The sequence below is a fragment of the Elephantulus edwardii genome, unplaced genomic scaffold (genome assembly GCF_000299155.1).
Source record: "Elephantulus edwardii isolate Elephantulus edwardi_28Jun2011 unplaced genomic scaffold, EleEdw1.0 scaffold00001, whole genome shotgun sequence".
In the NCBI taxonomy this organism is placed as follows: domain Eukaryota; kingdom Metazoa; phylum Chordata; class Mammalia; order Macroscelidea; family Macroscelididae; genus Elephantulus; species Elephantulus edwardii.
The window spans coordinates 31,390,107-31,397,625 of record NW_006399751.1 but is presented as its reverse complement, the minus strand read 5'-3'; positions in this window follow the sequence as shown (position 1 = coordinate 31,397,625).

Genomic DNA, 7,519 nt, shown 5'->3' with positions numbered 1-7,519 from the left:
AACCTCCTTTGCCATCTCTGTTATCTAAATGTTGTACATAGGGTTTTCAGAGGCCTGCTATTTCAGAAGTGGATGGCCAATCATTGCAAATATGCAATGGATCATGACTGAGGGCAGAGAACACAGAAAAACTGTTTATCTGTTCTTAATTGACTATACTATGGCATTTGACTGTATGTATCAGAACATATTATGGGTAAAATTGTTACGGAACTAGAATTTCATAACATTTCATTATCTCCTGTGTTCTAGCACATAGATAAAAGACAGTTATTCAAACAGAACAAGGGATACGGTATGGTTTGAAATCAGGGAAGGTGTACAACAAGGTGAAAACTTTTCACCAAATTTATTGAATTTTTATGCTCAACTTATAATTGGAGAAGCTGGACTATATAGAAATGGACTTAGCATCAAGATTAGAAGGAGGAGTAAGTTGGAGGAGGACACTGATTGATCCCTGGCTTGGAAACAAAAGTGTATCACTATACTCTTAATGGTTTTTCCTTCGCCAAAGCATAATCAAGATGTGAAATGTGAAATTAAAGTAATGGTTTGTTTAAAAGAATATATATTAAAGGAAGACCCATTAACAACCTCTATTATGTATATGATACAACGTTGCTCACAGAAATAGTTGTGAAACACTGATGAAGATCAAAGCCTCAGTATGGACTGTCCCTCCACCTCAAGAAAAGAAAAATATTCCCCTCTGGACCAGTAAGTAACATATTGAGAACTGGAGAAGAGAACAAAGTTTCATTTTATTTTACATGCTCCACGGTCAATGCATGTGAGAGTAACAGTCAGGAAAGAAAATGATTTGATCAAAAGATTTGGTGAAATCTTCAACAAAGAAGTTTATTTACAAAACTCAAATACAAATTCAAACAAATTCTTTCAATTTCCCTCAGGCACCCACCCATCAAATTGTACCACCCCTTGATTAATCCCCCTCTCTCCCTGCACATCTGCATCCCTCTGCTTCCAGGCTTTCCCATCCCTCCTGGACCCTTATACTTATTCTACAATGACAGTTTTATACAATATTTATCCTTGTGGGACTGAGTTAGTTCACTCAACATAATGCTCTCTAGTCCCTCTCAAGTTATTGCTTCTGCATGCTGCATAGTATTCCATTGTGTGAATGTACCATAATTTCTCAATCCATTCGTCTGTGATTGGACATTAGGGCTGTTTCCATGTTGTTGCGATGGTGAATAATGCTGCTATAAACATTGGTGTACAAACCTCAGTTTGTGCCTAGGTTCTTATATTCTCAGAGTATTTTCCAAGTAATGGAATATCTGGGTTATGTGGAATTTCTAAATTCAGCTTTTTGAGGAAGTGCCAAACTGCCTTCCAGAATGGTTACACCATTTTACAATCCCACCAACAGCGTATAAGAGTCTGGGGGTAGGGGATATTGTATACCAATGAAAGAAATTTTCTTTTAATTTTCAAAGGGAAGAGTGAACGAAAGGGAGAAAAATGCAACAGTGAATGAACAGAAATCCAAAATCTGTGTAAACATTCATTAGAATTAATAAAATAATTTAAAAAAAGAGTTCCTTTCTCACCACATCCTCTCCAACATCTATTACTTTGCCCTGTTAAACTTTGCCACTATTACTGGAGTGAGAGGTACCTCATTGAGGTTTTGATTTGCATCTCTCTTATTGCCAATGATTTGGAGCATTTCTTCATGTGTCTGTTTGCCATTCGAATATCTTCCTCTGTGAAAATTCTTTCCATGTCTCTTGTCCATTTTGTAGTTGGGTTATTAGTCTTTTTCTTGTGGTGGCCCAGGAGAATTCTGTAAATTTTGTTTTAAGACTCTTGTTAGAGTCTTAGATGGTGTTACCAAATATTTGTTTACAGTCTGTAGGGGTTTTTTTCTACTCTGTTTGAAAAAGTTTTTGATGCGCACAGGGATTTAATCTTTAGAAGGTCTGCATCAATTTTATCCTCTTTAGAGTATGCATTTCTGGTTGTATTTGGCAGTCTCCACAAAGGAATTCTTTAAATTGATAAAGAGCCAATATGCCACTTTGAGGAATAAGGTGCTCCTGATCTAAGCCATTGTATTTTCACCTGCATCATATACAAGTGAAAGCTGAGCTCTGGTGGCCTAGTGGCAAGAAGTTGCACCACAATTTTGAAGACAGGCCGTTCAAATGCACTAGTTACTCCTCAGGAGAAGGACGGACAATCTCCTCCTATGAGATTTACTGACTCTGAAAACCCACTGGAAGGTCAACTATGAGTCAGTTCAGATTTGACAGCATGCAACAGCAGCAACAACAACTTATACGTGTGAAAGCTGGGCAATGAATAAAGAAGCCCAGAGGAGAATTAATGCTATTGAATTGCGGTGTTAATGAAGAATTTTGAATTATCATGGGCTACCAAAAGAATAAACAAATCTCTCTCAGAAGAAACGTAACCAGAACATTCTTTAGAGGTGAGGACAGTGACATTTTGTCTGACATACCTTGGGTGTGAGGAAAGACAAGTTCCCTGGGGAAGGACATCATTCCTGATAAAAGATCAACACAAAATGGGAAGACCCTAAAAAGAAGGATTGGCATAGTGGCTGTAAGAACTAACTCAAGTACAACAGTGGTTATGATACTGATTCAGGACTGGACAGTATTTCTTTGTCTTGTACACAAGGTCATGAGTGGGAACCAACTCAATAGAACTTAACAACTAACAATAATAATATATATTTTATATTTATTGCTAATTATATGTATAAATATATATCTTTAAAAACCAAGGCAAACATATCCAGATATTTCTTACAGAAAATAAAATATTTTGCATTGCAATTACTTTTGCTTTTCCCCATTATACCTGTGTTTCTTCTAATCTCTTATGTAACCTTCCTATTCCTTGGCTGTTTCCTAGTAGCTCAACAGAAGCACACAGAAAGTTAAATCTCTGAAGGGCTTATTGTTATGAAAAGATTAAAGAACATTCTTTATGCTATCAAATCTGTTGACTTGTTTAATATGTTGCTAGTAGAAAAAAAAAAGTTATTCAGCCTCCACAAATTCTGCTTCCTTTCTCCCCGTTCTTTCAATATAAGTTCTGTTTCATGGTGAATGAAATCTTGCTTTCAGCAATTTCAAAGTAACTTCACCTTATCCACATGATTTTAGGGATCAGAGAAGAGGGCAGATTAAATATTAACCTTCACCTGCGTTGTTCATGCTGACATGCAGACAAATCCGACTTTTCAGGACTGATGTTTGGCAGGGGGTCTTATTTCTTCCAGCTATAGGCTAGAAATTAAGGAATTTATGCAAAGTCAAGGTCTGTTTTGTGTGAAATTAAATGATAAAAGGAACACTGAAAACTTGGCAAGGTATTCTTTTATTTTTATTAACCGAGTGAAGAAAACTCTCTTTATTATAAGCCTGAAAGCTTTTTTGTCTTTATTTTTTTTCACCTTTTGTTTGCTTTTTCTTTTTAATAGTGATAGGGAGAGAGGAGCAGGTGCTACTAACAGTAAATCCTACGTCCCTGATGGGTGGTTAGGCCTTCTAAGATTTTCTGATATTTTTGAGGATTGTCTCATAGCTCTAACTTTTGTTCCCTCTGTGATTTATGGATTATAAAGTCACTGTATCGATGATATTCAACACCTGGCATTTTTTTTATTGCTCACTGTTCTGACCACTGGGTATAATATAGCTGCATTGGCTTGGATCACACTGACAGGCAGAATTTGCATGTTATGTTTGATCAAGATAAACAAAGCTAAGATGTTGGTTAGATGTTAAATTATGAATTTATTTGTCAGAGAAACACAGGATGTTACACCTTCCCTTTTAAAATTGTTTTATTTTCCCATTCACTCACTGTCTTGAAGCCATTTCTGAGTTAGAGTAACCATCTGGTTATGGGGAGGAGACTAACCGTCTTTCTTTTCAGAGTCACTGGTGGGTTTGAATCATGCAACATTTTTACTTAGCAGCTTGATGATGCTACCATAGCTTCTTATTTTCCCTAGTATTCTGAAATGACTCCCTTCCATTGAGCTTAAAATTTATACAGTAGTGTCTTTTGTGGCCTGGTGTGTAAGGAGTTGCACTGCTAACCCAAAGAAAGCAGTTTGTATCTATAGTTACTTTTTGGAAGAAAACTTTGACAATTACCTTGCATGGGATTTATAGCCTCTGAAAACCTACTGGAGGGTCAGCTAGTAGTTGGTTCTGACTTAATAACACATAACAACAGTGGTAAGCTTTAGTTTAATCATTGACAGTTCAGGGGATTACAAGTCTGGCACAATTTCTTGACCTTTCATTCTGCTATTTGACATCTTATTTGATCTCCTACTGTTGTCAGGGGACATTGTTAGGTAGGCACTAAACTTGATATTCTAAGCAAATTTTTCATTTTTCATCATTTGTGAGTAATAAAAAGATTTGATTTATTTTATTTTAGGGAAAGAAATCTTTCTCCCTTTTCCATACAGAAAAATAATAAAAAATAAATTTAATACATTAATACACTGTCAATTTTTAATCTCTGTTCATATTCAGCTCAGCTCATTGCTTCAGAGTTAGAACCAACTCAGTTGACTCTCTAGTGGATTTTTAAGAGGTTGTAAATCACACAAGAGGAGACTACTCATCTTTCTCCTCCAGAGCAGCTGGTGCATTTGAACCACTTGCCTTTGAGGTGATGGTGCAACTCTTTACCTAATAGGCCACCTGGATTCCCTAGAGCTGTGTAATCCTTTTCATGGGCGTTTTCTTCATTTACAGAAACGCATTATTTTGTTTCTACTCTCTAGGACTTGGCGAGTGTCACATTTTTCTCTGAGCTAATGACTTAATGCAATGATTTAATTACCTTGCAATGTAACTTAGAATTGAACAAAAGCAATGTGATAATCTTAATTAGATATAGTCCAATTTTATAAGAACAAATCTTTAGTTCAGGTTTTGGCTGCTTATGTATTCAGAAGAAAAAAAATGACCTTTGTAAAAATAAAATTTAATACATTATTAAGTAAGCATTTAAAGAATTTGTATATGACTTCCTTTTTAATTCTTTCCCCAAAAGAGGTAATATTTTTCTAAATTATTTTTACTGCTTAATACTCGAAGATTGTCCGACCCCCAGAGGAGCCGTCTGTTGGAGCCTCCCGTGTGCTACAAGAAGTCTATAATCAACGTAGTCTCTCATTTCTTATTTGCACTGTCTCCTCTCTAGCCTTCTCTCCCCACCTTTTCCTTTTCTCTTTGACCCTGAATTCTTTTCTTATCTGCTGAAAACCGCCAGAATCCCTGCTGAGAAGTCTCAGCTAGAGATGCCGTTTCCTGCAGAGGGGAGGAAATGTTGCAGTTCCTTCCTGATTGATAAGCGATGCAGAGCCCTGCTGAGTTGCTGCAGTGCAGCAAATCCCTGCTTCAGCGGACTAGGTGTTCTTAAGGCATTGATTTTGACCTGAGAGTTTGCCTCACTTTGAAGGTGTCAGGAAAGACATCTTGGTGAAATGAAATGGTCACTGGTCAAGCTGGCCACATCTACTGTGACATAATCTTACAAGTTGGAAGAGGACTGCTAAAATGCTGAGATGATGGTACTTGTCATTTATGTTGAGGATAAGTACTATTACAGCATGATAGTAGTTTTACATTGAGCTGGTTTTGTTATGACAGTTACTGTTGGAGAATCACATTTTCCAATTAATAGAAATGTTTTAGGTACATTGTCTATAATGCTCATTTTAACGATTAACACGAATATAAAAATTAAGTGAGAGCATAAATTAAGGATATTTGAATAATTATAGTGCAATCAAGTCAGAATTCCTGATGTCTCTATTTGACTCTGGATTATATGGAAAACGTGCTCTGGAAGTTGAAAGTACTTCAGATTTTATTTTATTTTTATTTTTTGACAGCACAACTGCATAAATTTTCAAGTTGTATGGGTGATTTTTATTCCTCATGAATCATCAACCAAAAATAATAGCTGCAAGGATGAGCTTAGCTAAAGGAGTAAACTCATTATATTGCAAATAACTTTCTTAGACTTAACTGCTGCTTAGAAGTATAGCTGTGTAATCTGTGGGACATGTTGTTAGGTGCAACATGTTGTTGGCTGCATGTTGTTAGCTGCAAGTTGGCTCTAACTCATAATGACACGCACAGCAGCATGAAACCTGCCCCATCCGGTGCCATATTTCCAGTCTCTGCTGTGCTTCTGGTCTTTGGATCAATCTATCTCAATGAGGGTCTTCCCTTACTCACTGTTTTTCAAAGCATGCTGTCCTTCTCCAGGGACTGGCCCCTCTTTATATCGTGCCCAAAGTATGTGAGAGGAAGTCTCATCAACCTTGCTGTTAAGGAAGAACTGGCTGTACTTCTTTCAAGACAGATTTTATTTTTGCTAGTCCAGGATATATTAAATACTCTTCACTAACAATATAATTTAAAGGGATCAATCCAGTTATGTTTGACAAATTACTTAGGCAGTGTTCTTGTGCGCTGTCAGATTGGAACTGACTTCTAGAATTTGGTGAAATATTGTTCTTGATGTTTATTTATTTTTTAAATTTTTTTTTGTTCTTGATGTTTAAAGAAGGAAAGTTCTCTGACAAACAACACTGATCACAAATGGGATGCATCACAAATGGAAATGGAACGCATTATGCTAAAAACTAAGCATACAAATGCTGTTTGGTTGGAGGAGTTTAAATATAAAATCATGTATATTATTACTTAACAGAAGCATTTTTTTAAAGGCGTTGTTAGTATTGGAATACAGTAACTTAGTGAATTTGGGAGTATGTGTCTTGGTCATGTACCTCTTAAGTAATGTTTTCCTTTAAAGATGATCAATATATTTGCAATTTTGGAGCTTAATTGTAAAAAGTTGTGCTGCCAGCTCAGACGTACGTGGTTTGAATTCGCCAGCTGCTCCACAGGAGAAAGATGGGCAGTCTCCTCCCGTGAGATATACAACCTCGAAAGAACTACAACAGGGTGACCTATGAGTCAGTTCTAAATCAACAGCACATAACAACAGCAATATATTTTTCATTAAGTATTATTTGAATATATTATTTCTGACAGAATTAACATTTTCCTTAAAAAGACAGGCTATGGGCAACTTAAAAAAAAAACAGCTAATTTAAAAAAATTCTATTATTTACAAAAGTAGAATGCATTGTTTTAGAGAACAGATTCTTTCAACTTCCCTCACTCCCCAACCATCAAATTGTACAACCCCATGATTTAAATTGTGGTTTTAACAAAAGTTTGCAGAAAGGACGGTTTCATTTATTCATTATTGCATATTTTCCTCCATCCCCATCTCTTTCTTCTCTCCCAGTCCACATTGCAATGGACCTCTTGTTCCACATTGTTGTTATCTCTCTCTCTCTCTCTCATATATCTATATCTATCTATATCTATATCTATATCTATATCTATATCTATATCTATATCTATATCTATATCTATATCTATATCTATATCTATATCTATATCTA